This window comes from Solanum dulcamara, chromosome 7 (genome assembly GCF_947179165.1).
Source record: "Solanum dulcamara chromosome 7, daSolDulc1.2, whole genome shotgun sequence".
Classification (NCBI taxonomy): Eukaryota; Viridiplantae; Streptophyta; class Magnoliopsida; order Solanales; family Solanaceae; genus Solanum; species Solanum dulcamara.
The window spans coordinates 20,731,055-20,743,637 of record NC_077243.1 but is presented as its reverse complement, the minus strand read 5'-3'; the positions used below and the strand labels follow the sequence as shown (position 1 = coordinate 20,743,637).

The 12,583-nt window shown below is 32.8% G+C and overlaps 1 pseudogene; it reads right to left on the bottom strand.

Moving 5' to 3' along the window:
* Window positions 1-611: 611 nt before the first annotated feature.
* LOC129894596 (uncharacterized) lies at window positions 612-10,438 on the bottom strand (annotated as a pseudogene).
* Window positions 10,439-12,583: the final 2,145 nt, after the last annotated feature.

Here is a 12,583-nt window from a genome sequence, read left to right as displayed (position 1 = left end):
AGCAATTAGGGAGAGAGAGAGAGGATGAATACATGTAATAGAGATAGTTTCGAATATATACAATAAAGTAGTAATTAGTTTACAATAAATATAGAAATGTTTTTACTATCTAAAAAGTAGCCAATAATCATAGAAAGTATACATCGATTAAATATTATGATACACTAAAAAAATTGAATATAACTTACTTATATACTAATTATATAATATAATACACTCAAAAAGCTAAATATAGTTGAATTATACATAAGAGAAAAGACATAAACACACCACTCAAGTTGTCCCATTTTTTTCAAAAAGATACCTTAACTTTGAATGTGTCCTATTACCCCACGAAACTATTTAATTGTCACGCTCCGAGAGAGTACCCTAGGCGTGACCGACACTTAAAAACCATCTCTGGCCTCCGAGAGAACCACTTGGTCTCATCACTTATTCGTTCATCGGCAAAAGACTTAATAAGAATACTTATGTGGGCTCTCCATCATCAAATCAAATGAAAGAAAGAAATTTTAGAAGAAGTAGTTTCAAAGGAGAACTATTCCAATTACATCATTAAACTCTGTCTACGAATTTGTTTGTCAATACTAACAACACAACATTAGAATGCTCTATTTCCATGGCACTTGGGTCTTCCTAGTTGAACTGGTTTGGCTTTGATTAGTAGCAGTAGCTGCAAACCTGGTTTGGATAACTTTTCCAGCCCTCATTCTTTCTAGATTGCTAGTGGTAATAGTTGTCTTCCCTTTCCATTTGAAGCCACATCTTGGTGTGTAGCCAATATCGCCAATAACAACATCAACCCTCTTTTTCACTCTTATACCAGTATTGATTACTCTTTCACTTGGCAAATCAGGCTGCATAGTCAAATAAGAAAGAAGATATTTAAATCAGATGATATTCAGGCAGCATATAAAATCTGAATTATGCATATATAAAGTCACTACTTACATTAAGAGTTGTAAAGTCATCTTCAGCTTGGTATATTCCAACTCATTATGCATATATAAAGTCACTACTTACATTAAGAGTTGTAAAGTCATCTTTAGCTTGGTATATTCCAACCCCTACCATCCCTGATCTTTTAAAAGGTCTTGTTTTTCTTCCACTGGTGTCCTCGGAACTATTTTGACTATGTTGAGGCATTTCTCTTCCTCTACCTATGCCTCATTCACATTTCTTTCTTGACATATTCCTCTTCCTCTATCTATTCCTCTGCCTCTACCACTTACATGTTATTTATTGAAATTCAAATATTAGAGTGCATATATATTGTCTATAAATGCAAGAAATACATTCTTGTCTACAACTTCTCTCATAACCGATCAAAACTTAGGAGTCTTTTTTATCGAGTCAAACTAAAACATAAATCAAATAGTACAATAATGATATGAGCATTTCACTACTTTAACTATAGAATGAAATGGATAACCTTATATAGGGGGTTCATGAAACCTAACAGATAATTATATAGATAAAAATGGAGGAATATCAAAAACTATCTTATTGTTTTAAATCAAATTTATAGAGGTCGTGAATATTAAGAGTAACAATTAAATTGGTAATTATATATGGATTATGAAGATGAGTATTTAAAGCAAATAAAGGAGAAAAACAATAAGTAAATAAAAAAGAGAAAAATATTAGTGCATATAACATTTAAGTGAATAGTATTAATAATGAACAAAAAAAAAAATTTGTTGTCACTATAATAAACTTTGCATAAATAAATATGCTAAATAGTGGAGAAGGTCTGCGTACATTCTACCCTCCCCAGACCCCATGTTGTGGGATTTCACTGGGTTGTTGTTGTTGTTGTTGTTGTTGTAGTGGAGAAGTTACACAAAAAATAAAAAGGTTATGGAGTTGAAACCAAATGATTGCTCTTTTCCGTTCAAGTCCAAGCTTGGTGTGAAGAACTTTAACAAACTTGGAAAGTTTAAATATTGTATTATATGTTCTTGCATATAGACGACAAATAGTCAAATTATAGATGAGAGAGCTCTTTGTATTATACAAAGCATAGGACTCCTATTTCCATATACAAGAGTCAAGAGACTACTCCTTGTGTGGAACTCACTTTCAAGGTGCACTTGATATTTAAATGTTTGACTCACATTTTTGCATATATGAACCTTTTGCCATTAGAGGCATATATAAATAATATTGAGGAATTGAAAGATAGCACCAACCTTTTTCTTCATTTAGTATAGGAATGTAAAGGCAGAGGTTGAGAAAAATGAAAGGGTTTGAAAACAGAAAGACTTCATGTTTTTAAATGCATTTTAATTGAGCAATGAATGTAGACACTTGCAGATTTTCTTTTTACCAAAATAAGAGAAAATTAAAAAGGAAAAAAAAGATAAAATCAATGCAAGGGTATTTTTGTAATCCAACTTTGAACTTGGGGGACTTCCAACTTTTAATAATATATATAATATATACTAGTTTAGATTACGTGTGATGCACGTGTGTGTCATTACAATATAAAAGTCCGCATACAAAAATAATAAAGAATAGATTATAATAGATGTAATAACATATTTATTTACAAAATTACAATATATGCAATAATATAGTTATTTAAATAAAAAAATATGTGTTTTTCTTATTTTAGTATACTGTGTTATTACACGTGTATGCGTGTCGATTCATTAGCACTAAAACATACAAAAAGAATAGATTATCAAAAAATAGTAATTAATGCTAAAAATGAGAAAACTTATGTATAAGACTAATACTATGATAAATACAGTGCTCCTAGATCCCGTTAAGCATAAATCCAAAACTGAAGTTGTGTCATGTCCTATTTAATTATGTCTCTCAAATGCTTCTTTGATCTATATTTACTTCTCCTCACATCCACTATATCCAACCTCCCACATTTCCTTACTGTCATACAAATATTTGTCCTGTTTTATTTACAGATCTCCTATATTTCTTTTATTGATATCATGTGGAAAATGTCATAATAACTAATAGAAAAAAGTCTAAATATGCCGTCGAATTATTAGCAAACTAAATGAAAAACAAAAGAAAACTCACCTTTTGATTACCCTCTACTATCAATTTCCCAAATCAAAACATGTGTGCTTCAAGAATCACTTCAAATTATATTGCAAATAGAGAAAAAAAAAGGACAGAAAAGGTATATATATTATTAATATATAAACAGAGAAAGATGAAAAGAATAAACATGTTGGGTTTTTAATTTTTCTTTACAAACAAAACAATGAAAAGAAATCCAACTCACACTATGTCTTGCCTTTGATCGTAGGTTCTTCTATATATGTGTTTATTTCTATTTCAAGTATGAATATTTTGAAAGTAGTTGTTTTTCCTACGAAAGATGTTGCCTCCAAGCCTCTTGGTTGATTTTTTATTTTTTAAAAATATTTTTTTAATTTATTTTTTCTCCTAAGTTGAGGCTGCCTCTAGGCCTCTAGGGTAATTTTTTTTATTTTTTTTAATTGGGCAAACTTAGAACTACTTATTACAATAGATTTATGATTCATTAATTTTTAAAATATATTTTTTTCTTATCATATATTTTAGGACTCTCTAATTTTAAAATATAAATTTTAGAAAAAATAGAAAAAAATGATATTGTCTAAAGAATAGTTTTTTAATGAAGGACAAAAAGTTCAATCAACATTTTTAATGACCTTCATACTTCTAATATAGTAGTGTGCGGTGTACATAAAAAGTTATCTAATAAAACTTGAATCTCTTTCAAACAAATAAAAAAGGAATTAAGGAGATATACTTTTGATTATTCAACTACTTATTTGGTGGAAACTAACTTGTTTCATCCAATTTTTGGATTAAAAGTCTTAATTAAATGAAAAACATGAGAAATTATCAAAACTGGAGAATTTATTGTCAATTGTTAATCATGTATAATTCATATATAGTCTTTAAAACTATTACCTAAAAGAAATAAAAAAAGACAGAAAGATGAAAATAATGAATGCAAGAGAAAAAGTAGAAGTAGAGGAACCTATGTTTTTTGTAAAGTTTGACCTAAAATATTACTTACATAGAATTGTAGAATTTATTTTTGATATAAGATAAAATTTATTTTATATAAAATAAAAATGCTAGAACCGATGTAAGTAAGATCTGCTACAACTAGAAGTCGATCTGGTACCTTCAACTAGCCAATTAAGAAGTCTCAGATGTACTAGCAATCGATTCTCTCGATGCACTCATTTCAAGGGGGAGCAAGACTTCTGAGTTTTGTGGAAGAAGAAAAAGCGGTTCACCAGCCACTACATCTGTAGATCTCACCAAATCATTAAATCTGGCGGCTGAGAAGCTCATTCCAGACAAAAAAAATCTCTGACAAGCAGTTTCCAGCGCTGCTGGGCAGAAAGACATGATAGCATGAAATTTAATTGATTTAGAATTGTTTAATCTTATGATTTATTAACTAAATTAAATAAGAATTTTAATTATTTTTAAAATTATAAACTAAATATTATTAATTATGAGACCAAATAATTTAACTAACGTTTTACAATATTATTACAAATCAACAACTATTGAATGCACTGTTAGATCGTAAGAAAAAAAATAACAATTTTAAAATAAATAAATAAATAAATCAACATATAACAACTATGGAAGCAGTGTTAGATTGTAAGAAAAGGAATAACAATTTTAAATATTATCAAATTTTGAAAGTTTCTTTCAAACACGAAACTATGCGAATAAATGTATTAGGACTTTAAAGTTATTAATCTTCTAATATATATTATATATTAGGACTTCGTAATATTTTAGTTGTGATAATTAATTCAAGGAAAGAATTTGTACAAAATATAATTCTACATTGATTAAAATCCTAAATTTTAGGATTTGTTCAAAAAAATGATCACTTTAGTAATTAAAATTTATTAGGACGATAGTTTAAATTATAATTATATAAATATAGATAATAATTTGAGGAAAATAGTAAATGACGATTTTGTCTAAAGCGGAATTCAATGAAGGACAAAAAGTTCAATTAACATTTTAAGGGTCTTCATGCTTTGAATATAGTACTAGCATCTATGAACGTGCTTTGCATGTTACTCCATATCAATTAATATACAAAGAAATCTCAATGACTAATTCACAGTCCTATCCCGATACCTGACTCTGGACTCGGCCTCTACATTCGACACCTGAATCAGGTCTTAACTATAGAATCAAGACTCGATCTCAACTCAAGGACCTAATCCCATAAACGTCCCAAGACTCGATCCAAGATTCGACTTCTGACTCGAGATTTAATCCCGATATTCAAACCTAGACCCAACTCGACCTCAACACCTGATACCCGATATTTATTTAGGACCAGACTTTCGATACGAACTTTCGACCTAGGATCCGATATGAATTATGGATCGAAATCCGACTCCGATCCTAGATTCGGCCTTACACTAGACTTCCAAACCAAAATCTGAACCTACCCAATTCAGACATCAGACATGCGAGCTGACCCCAACTTTTGATTCCTGACCCGGGCCGACTTTTGACTCGAGACCCAACTCCAACATCAGATCTTGGACCTGACTGTGAATAGGGAACTGAACCCGACTCTTGACCTAGGATTCGATCATAAATTTTGACCTAGGACCCAACTCCAACTCTCGATTTGGGACTCGGCGTCTGAATCAGGACCCGACCATGAGATTCGGCTTTTTAACCAAAATTTGATCTTGACACTCGACTCCGATGATCGATTAAAGACCCACTCTAATACTTGACCTAGGACCTAACCTAGACTCTTGATTTGAAACTCTACTCCAACACCCAACACGAAACCCACTCTAACACCTAACTCGAGATCCAACCCTGACACACACACCCGAGATCTTACCTAGATTTCTAAGTCGCAATCCGACATAAATCTAGATTCAACTCCGATCTGACCTAGGATCAAGGAGCTGAGTCTCGAATCATCTTGAATTTACGAAAAAAGATTAATGACGGGAGGTTGTATCTTATTGAATTGTTGATTGACATTTTGCCCTATACTGAAAAAACTCTATATTAGAAAAAATTATCATTAACTATTTTTCTACAAAAGAAAAAATTGTCATTTACTATTTTTTCACTGGGTATGTTGTTGTTGTTATTTTCTAATTTTTAAAATAATTATTATTTAATTATTATGCAAATATGTAGGACTTTGAAATTAATTAAAGTTATAACTATTAAATATTTACTCATTAAGGATACAAAAGTCATTCAATATTTAATGGATATTTGGTAAATCAATATTATAAAACGTGTAGAAATTCCTTACTCATGGTTTACTTGAAATAGATTTAATGTTTAGCTCATAGTAGTATTAATAGGATAATATGTATCCTACAATAAACATTTTTTTTTGGATTCCCACCTTGTATCCGCTATCCACATTGGAGTTCGACTATTCCAGATTTGTGCCGCGTATGGCCACATTTGGGGGAAGCACTCCCTACCAAAGATTTTTCCATATCCAGGGCTCGAACCCAAGACATCTGGTTAAGAAAGGAGCAGCCCCATCCACTGCACCACATCCTTTGGTGGTATCCTGCAATAAATTTAGTCTTTATAGAAATATATTTTGTTTAGTCCTAATACAAAATTATATTTATACCCATTAGTAATTTTTTAGATGGAAAATTTTTTAACTTAAAAGGGCAAATAAGTAAATCAATTTTTAGTGAATATTTTAGTTAATCAACATTTATATTTATATTTTTATAATAATATAAATAGATAAATAGATAATATTATTTGAAAAGGTAACGATGAAGCATGTAAAATAATAGGAGTATTTAACTCCTACGTCAAATTAAATTGGGAGAACTTAAATGAACCCAAACCTTTTGGATAATCCAAAAAGGTGTGCTAAAAATAGTAAGCAAGCAGAAGTGGAAATTTTAGTATTTTCCTATTAATAGGAAAAGAAAAGTTGGAGAACTCACGTAAGAAGGGACAAAGAGGTCGGCTAAAAGTAGTAGTAGAAATGAAAAGTGAAAAATTTTAGTATGCTCCTACTGTTATAAAATAAACTAACTTCGCAATTTAATAAGAGATAGAAATCATAAGAGAAGAGACAAAGAAGATAATTTTGTATGTGTATCGTTTTATTGCCAAAATCTGGCAATTTATAGCCAGAGGGAGAGAAAAAATATAGTGGGCAACTTGCCCACTTTAAGTGGGGCCCACACAAAAAGAAGCATCCATTAGTATAAAGTGGACAACCACTAATTCTCTAACACACCACCCTTGGATGTCCACGTGAAATGTGCCTCATTAAAAACTTTACAAGAAATAATATATATAGTTATAGGGAACATCCATAAATATTGCGCCTCGTTAAAACCTTAATAGGAAAAATCCAGTGGGAAAAAGTCTAATGAAGGAAAAAGAGTACACAATTTCTGGTAATACGCTTTAAGTGCTGCCTCATTAAAAACCTTACTAGAAAAATCCAGTGGGACAAAACCTTTGTTAAGGGAAAAAGAGTGCAGCGCTTATTTTACTTCACCTGATGAAAGCTTCATTTGATATTTTGGAGACGATGCATTCCCATCTTATATCTTAGTTTCTCAAAAGTTGATGTTGGTAATGTCTTTTTGAATAAATCTGCAAGATTATCACTTGAACGAACTTGTTGTACATCAATATCACCATTCTTCTGAAGATCATTTTTGAACAATAATTTTGGTGAAATATGTTTCATTCTGTCTCCTTTTATGAAGCAATCTTTCAATTGAGCTATGCACGCGGCATTGTCTTCGAATATAATTGTGGTACTTTGACATCATTTTCTAGGCCGCATTTTTCTTTGATTAACTGTATCATCAATCTCAACCACACATATTCTCTACTTCCTTCATGAATTGCTATTATTTTAATATGATTTGAAGAAGTAGCAATAATAGACTGCTTTGTAGATCACCAGGATATAGCAGTTCCTCCGAGTGTAAATAGAGAGCCTGTGTGAGATCGAGCTTTATGTGGTTCTAATAAATAAACTGCATCTGCATAACCAATAAGGTCTACACAACCTTTGTTAGTATAAAACAACCCCATATCAATAGTACCCTTTAGGTATCGCAAAATATGCTTTATACCATTCCAATGCCTTCGTGTTGGGGATGAACTATACCTTGCGAACAAATTAACAGAAAATGTTATATCAGGTTTGGTTGCGTTGGCAAGATACATAAGTGCACCAATAGCACGGAGATATGGTACTTCAGGAACAAAAAGTTCTTCATTCTCTTCTGGAGGTCGAAATAGATCTTTATCCACTTCAAGTGATCGAACAACCATTGGAGTATTTAATGGATGTGTTTTTTCCATGTAAAATTATTTTAAGATTTTCTGAATGTAGGCAGATTGGTGGACAAAGACCCCATCTGCTAAATGTTCAATTTGCAGACCCAGACAAAGTTTTGTCTTTCCAAGATCTTTCTTCTTAAATTATTTCTTTAGATATTCAATCGCCTTTTGGACCTCTTCAGGGGTTCCAATTAGATTTATGTCGTCAACATAAACGGTGAGTATAACAAACTCTGATTCTATTTTCTTAATAAAAACACATGGACAAATGACATCATTTATATAACCTTCATTTATTAAGTACTCACTAAGGCGATTATACCACATACGTCCTGATTGTTTCAGACCATACAATGATCTTTGCAATTTCATTGAGTACATCTCCCGAGACTTAATTTTAATCCTTTTGGCAATTTTAGTCTTTCTGGATTTTTATGTAAATTTCATTATCAAGTGAACCATAAAGGTAAGTTGTAACTACATCCATTAGATTTATTTAAAGATTTTTATGTACAACTAAACTGATGAGATATCAAAAAGTTATTTCATCCATAACAGGTGAATATGTTTCTTCATAGTTGACCCCGGGTCTTTGAGAGAATCCTTGTGCAATAAGGCATGCCTTGTATCTTACAATTTCATTTCTCTCATTTCGGTTTTGCACAAAAACCCATTTATAGCCATCTGGTTTCACACCTTCAGGGGTTTGTACTATAGGTCCAAAAACCTCACATTTAGCAAGTGAGTTAATTCTGGTTTCACACCTTCAGGCGTTTGTACTATAGGTCCAAAAACCTCACATTTAGCAAGTGAGTTAATTCTGGTTTCACACCTTCAGGGGTTTCTTCATTCACTTGAGTCTCGGGTTCACTGATTTCTTCAGGAATATCAGGATTACTCAAATCTTGACCTTCTTCAGGTTCTTGTGTAGTATCATCTTTATTATTCCTCACGCTTCTCTTTCTAGGATTTTTATCCTTTGAACCCAATGGTCTACCACACTTCAGGCATGTTTGGGATTCAGAAGCTATGATCCTAATAGATGGTCCTTTTGGGACATCAATTCGGATAAGCACATTCACTACAGGAATATGTGACTTAGTTATCCATTTCAAATCAGTAAGTGCATCTAGCATTTGACAGTATTTTGAGATGCAAGAAGCAAAAAAAAGCGATTGGGGCTCGTTTCACAGAAGCGTGAAGAGAAGCACATGCTTTTTTTTAGAAAAAATGCTATTTAGTATAAAAATAAAAAATAAAAAATATGCATAGATAAATAATCAAGAACTCAAAAGACTTAGATTAAAAAGTAATTAGATAGTCAATAATCCTCATAAGTAACAACATATAAAGCAAATGCATAACCAAATCACAAAGAGAGCAAAATCATATTCTTCAACAAGATCCTCAAACTCTTGAAGTGCCATCAACAAGGGTTCTACTTCTACTTGGTCCTCATCTTCTTCCTCATCGGAGGACTCATCAACAAGAGTTCTACTTCTATTTGAACATGAACTTGAACCTGTAGAAAATATGCGGGAACGCTCCCTTCAATATGTCACCCACTTTTTTGTTCTCACTTGCATTATCAGTCACAACTTGTACCACATTTTCCTTGCCTATTTTCAAGATAGTCTTCTCAAACAAGTCAAACATTTATTAGAATCAGTAGAAGAGTCACTAGCATCATGAGATTCAAGGAACATACTCCCTTTTGGAGAACTCACCAAAACATTGATGATCATTTTCCCATTCCTTGCTGTCCAGTTATCCATCATAATGGAACAACCATACGTTTTCCATTGAACCTTATGATCTTCTACAATTTTTTTAATCTTTTCCACCTTTTTTTAAACAAGGAACTCTTACCTCATGATAGGGGAGGGGCTTCATTCCAGGGCCATATTGGCCTACTGCCTCAATGAATTCACCAAAACTTTCGGTGTAGTTAACACAATTGAAAGGCAAACCTACCTCATACATCCACCTAGCAAAAGCAAAAATAGCACGATCCCGTAAAATCTTGCTAGAAGCCTCTAGATCAATAGGTATACCTTTTGTCTTTCATTTGGTTTTTGCGAGAAATAGAGATTAAGAGGACCTTTGACATTGCTAGTGGTGAATGACCCACTTTCACTAGTTGAAGGTTTCTTTTTTGAGGGAGGCCCCATTGGCATAGTCTGTAATGACCTTAATGGTCATTTTTGGAAATTTGTGCAAATTTATCATTTTATCCTATATTTAGTGCCCAGAGTGTTTATTTGAACGGTTTGTGTTGTTGATTTTGGTAAAATATTAATAGGTTGTGAATTGTGCAAGTTTTTGAGTTTTTATAAGCTTTAAGTGTTAAAAAGTAATTTTGGTGCCAACCAGAGTTACGGGTCTCAGAAGGGGTTCCATCAGTTCCATCATCTTTAGAATGTGGAAATTGGTCCAGGAGAGTTGTCGAAATCACATTTGGGGTTAATACGTGGATTTGAGGTCTTGAGTTGAAAAATTCAATTTTTATAGCTAAATTTGACTTTGGTCAACAAATCGAGTTTCGAGTGTCGGATGGTGATTCTGTTAGTTCCATTGCCTCCGAAACGTGTTTTCTGATCAATTTGTACTATTAGTTCATATTTATAGATTTCTGAATGAGTTTTGAGGGTCAAAAACATGTTTTGAAGGGTGGGGGTGTAAGTTGACCTCGGTCAATGTGCAGTCATCATGCGTGAACAGTAACATGTGTGAACAGTAACTTTTTGGGCAGAAAATGCCCCTTTCTTCCCATTTCAATATTTTTCACCATTTGTTTGAGGTCTTGAACTCCTTGAGGCGATGTGAGAAGAGATTTTCGAGGCAAAGTATTGGGTAAGTGATTTTTGACCTGAAACCTTCTTTTTTCATTAAGTATTTGATGATTTTAACTCCTAAATTTTAGTTTCAAACCCCAAAAATCTTTGTTTCTTCCCTAATCCGAATTTAAGGAGTGGAGATTTCTAACATGTTTTGAGCTTTATTTTATGGGTTTTTCAACTACGAGTTCCTTATTACCAGTAGAATGTGATTGTCCAATAAATTTCCAAATTTGATCCATTTTGAAAATAATTAATATTTGGACCATTTTACCCCCAGTTCCAAAACCTATCAATATGGGTGTCATTGGACACCTTGTAATGTGTATGTTTCATTGTTGATAGTGGGTTGTCATTCCGAGTGTTGAATTCGAGAGTTGCTTGTCCTGTAGAGGTATTCAGGTACGGTTTTGGCAATTGAGGTAGATTTGACTATCCTTCTTTGAGATTGAGATGGGGTGATTAGTCATTCATATATTATAGACTTTGGGATGAGGTTGTAGTATGAGTTGAGAATGTTATATATATTGTGATGCCCGTGTGAGGGCTTATTTATTAATGTGTTGCCGTGTGGGGGTTTATTTGTATTACATAGTCCGTGTGGGGGCTTTATTTTATATCTTATTTTCTTTGAGAACATGTGATTAATGATTTGCCTAAGAGAGAGGCTTGAGTATATTATTTGACTTGTGATGCCCACCTGAGAGGTTGAGTTGGGGGTTTTGAGCATGCTTGAGTATTGAAATATTGTTGAGAAAGGGGTGAATATTTAAATGGAAGTATTTCCTTCCCATTACTATTTATTGAGGGTGAATATTATGTGTAGGTTAAGTTTTGATAACTTTGAACCTTGTACCACATGTGAGTTGAATATTACTTCCATGTCATATGTGTTTTGATGCATTCATCCTCATTCATCATATTATGAAACATGAGAAGTTGAGAAATATGGAAATTCTTTTTGAGAAAGAAAATGAAACACCTTCAAACCTTTGTATCTTGAGTCCCTGACCGATGCAGTTTTACGGTAAGGTAGTGGATGCATTGTGATCCCTTGACCACGAGGAAGTGGAAAGGATAATAAGATATTGTGATTGAGGTATATGGTCTACGAGACCCCCATGGGTCCTGCTTGGTAGCACAGCTCGGCAGGTGTATACGACAGGCTGTGCGACAGTCTTGATTCCACCGTACCACCACATCATTGCATCATCATATGGCATTGCATTGCATTGATATCTATACTGCTTGAATTATTTGGTTAATTGTGATTATGAGCTGTTATTATGGGTTTACTTTACTCGCTCCATTATATATATAAACTGGCGGTACTGATGCCGAAGTGGGACTTTTCTGTATGCAGGTGGAAGCATTCTTTAGTTTATTTCATAGGTTTGATTAATTCCTTATACTCAGTC